This window comes from Corvus brachyrhynchos, unplaced genomic scaffold, assembly GCF_000691975.1.
Source record: "Corvus brachyrhynchos isolate BGI_N302 unplaced genomic scaffold, ASM69197v1 scaffold1, whole genome shotgun sequence".
Taxonomy (NCBI): Eukaryota; Metazoa; Chordata; class Aves; order Passeriformes; family Corvidae; genus Corvus; species Corvus brachyrhynchos.
The window spans coordinates 13,300,521-13,303,656 of record NW_008237222.1 but is presented as its reverse complement, the minus strand read 5'-3'; the positions used below and the strand labels follow the sequence as shown (position 1 = coordinate 13,303,656).

General features: G+C 33.0%; 1 long non-coding RNA gene across 1 annotated transcript in view; it reads right to left on the bottom strand.

The window, feature by feature from the left end:
- Positions 1 to 955: 955 nt before the first annotated feature.
- Positions 956 to 3,136, bottom strand: part of LOC108445424 — a 13,691-nt gene continuing 11,510 nt past the window's right edge. Inside the window, exon 3 of the long non-coding RNA XR_001860276.1 lies at positions 956 to 2,561. This is a non-coding gene — a long non-coding RNA (uncharacterized LOC108445424). The remainder of the gene's footprint in view (positions 2,562 to 3,136) is intronic.

Genomic DNA, 3,136 nt, shown 5'->3' with positions numbered 1-3,136 from the left:
TATATATATATAAAATAAATGAAATCTTGAATGCTGTTGGATAGGCAAAATGGCAAAGATTAGTGAATTCCACAAAATTTGTGACCTAATGACCTGATTTGAGGAAGTGCTTGAACTTTCATAAATGTAAAAGCCTGTGTTTTTTCACACATGTCTCTGGTAACAAATAACTTCAGGGTCTTCTTCAAGTTCTTACTATGTGAAACCCCCAAACTATATGACAGCAATACATGAAGATAAGAGTTACTGCAGGAGAAGTTCTGATATCAGTAAATTCCTGATTACTTCAGAAACCTTGAGAAAAGTAGATCAAATTTCAATACAAAAATTCATTTTTTTATACAAAAATTCTTTTTTTTTACTAATTTGATTGTTACAAATTGTTATTTGTGATATGCATAAAGTGCCTTCAGCTATTTCCCTTGGTTTTGATAAGATAGTTCAGTAGCATCTAAGAAAAGTATATTTTAGTAAATTATAGTCTGAGCTGAGTTCTTGTAACCACAGTTTCATGATTTTTCTATTAAATTCTGCTCTTTTTCTCCTTGGCTTCACCCTGCTCACTGTTGCTACAAAAAGAATATCAGATCTTCTGAAAATGTGTTTAAATGGGATTTGGATAATTCACTGCCAAAAGTTTGGCTGTGCTATGCTGATGATTATTTCATACTTTGACCCCTTCATCCAGAGCCATTACTCATATTTAGGGAAACATTTCAAGCCAGGCAGCTGTTCACATTTGCTATGTAGGAAAAGGAAGACCTTCACTTTCTTTGACCAGTCTAGTGGTTATTTTTTTACTAGGGAGAGTAGTCTGAGAAAACACAGGTATATTTTTTTAACTTTGATTTTATACAAAACGAGTTTAATGTCCTATCCACAAATCAGTTTTGATTTATTCTAAGCATCCATAGAATGAGATGAATGTCTTCCACCTCAGTATCACAAGTTTAAATAAGCCATAAATCACTTTTTATTGCAGTTTGGATACACAATAGGTCAAATTTTCTTAATGTTTTTGTCAGTCTGTCATAAAAGCACTAAAAAAATCTTGAACCTTTATACCCACTGCCACCATCCAAAAATCTATATTTACTCAATAACCTTTTGTTCTTCTTTTAGTTGTTCACCCTTGTGAGACAAAACATACCCAACATTTATTTTTAGCTTTGCCTTTGACAGTTCATAGTTTAAATTTAAAATGTTTAAATCAAGTGATGATGTCCATAGAAAATCTTAAACAGTGCAATAATCAATCTACTGGACTTTTGGAAAGTATAATTTGAATTTTTATAGCATTTGGCAGTGTAAAGTAATATTGATGCTTTTGTCCATTGAAATACAAATATACTCTTTCGAGAGTTTTGTTGCCTTATAATTTTTAGGAGATTTACCGAGTTAGGGAGCTGTGAAATAAAAACAAATGCCTGAGGTTACTGCTGTTTACTTTGTCGAGAAACTGCTTTAACAGTATACAACACCTCCAAAATAGTCTTGATTAACTGCTAGACTTTGTGAGCTTATTTTCTTTTTACAAAAAATATTTTCTTTTTCACACTATCAATATAATTAATACAAACATTTACTGCTTTGTTCCAGGGGTCTACCCATCGTGTACCCCTAAACCACAAAATCCCTTTTTGATCTCAGTTGCATCTCTGTTAGATGAGGAATTGTGAACTTGGTCCTTAAGGCAGATTTTTAGGATCAGGTGGTCTTCTGACACCACAATTACTCTGGCAATGTCTCTCTTTTGACAAAAAAAAAGTCATATATGTTTTGGTAAAAACCAAAAATCTGGATTTATTTCATAAACAGCATATCACAGAGCAGCTCCCAACACACTTTAGGCATTTGAGGTTAGGAAGTGTCTGCCAGCCTAACATGTGGGAGACAGACAGAGGATACTAGGTTGTTGATAGGTAATAAACTTCCTCTTATTTCTTCTTCCGGAAGAAATCTGTGGTTAATTATCTCAAAACTATGGATGGCCCATGTAACTAGGAAACAAGTCCTGAGCTCTACGCCTATGGAGATGGTGATTTTTTTTTCTGATTGAATAAAGTTCCACTGAAAGAATTTAAAAACAGAGATTTTGTCTGGCAAAGGCTGCACATGTTTTTAAAATCAAAATGTCATTTATCTGTTGGTAAGTTGTCTTTCTGAGGCCATACCTCTCTCCTCCCCCCATTCTGGGACTTTGTATACCATGATGCTTTGAGATCTTGCCTTCTGTCAATGTCAACATCACAATCCAGTCTTACAATTTGCTAGAAAACTGAAATTTGATATTTATATTGTTCTAGTTTAAGAAAACCAGATAATTCTTTATTGTAAATAATATTTTTACATTTAAAAAGAAGTAGTAGAATACACTTTTTCACCCTTTGTCAAAATAGAATATTTTATAAAATGTTTTTCTGTATTAAAACTTATTCCACAGTCTGTTTTAAAGATGTGCTTGATTCTCTCTGAAGTGATGACAGGCCATCATGAACACATGGAAAGCTTACCCAGGATACAGTCTATCTTTAATATGAAGATTTCTCTAACATATATCCCTGGAATTAAAGAAAAAATAAATAAATTACACAGATAGTACATGTATACAAAAGAGATTAGGCTTTTCTTGTAATAAATGCAATCAATTTGTTAGTATCTGGCACTTATTCATATGTAGGATTTTAAAAAGTAGCAAAATCATTTACTCTATTGTATCATTTCTTTACATAAAACACTGCATTATAAAACATCCTGTGCAAGTTTTGGAACACTAACTAACATTGCATAATACCTTAATTACTTTTCAGAGGACATGGTACATTTCAATTCAATTAAAAAAATCATTATGGTCCCATGAAAGGCCACAAAAGACCTAAAAAATTGATTTCAGGATAACTCAGATGGATTTGTATTGAATCTGGCCCTCAGTAATATATCTGTCATTGTTAAGGCAATAGCAGGGTCATGGTGTTGCTTGTGTAAGATCCATGGGTAAAACAATCTCTTCTCAGAGGTACAGCTAGTATTCATCATGCTTCTGGTGGCACTTCAAATGTACCAGGTACTTTCCAAAACCAGAAAGAAATAACTTCTGTTGCTGGACAGCTTCCTCCTGAAGTTACCTAAATAAGGA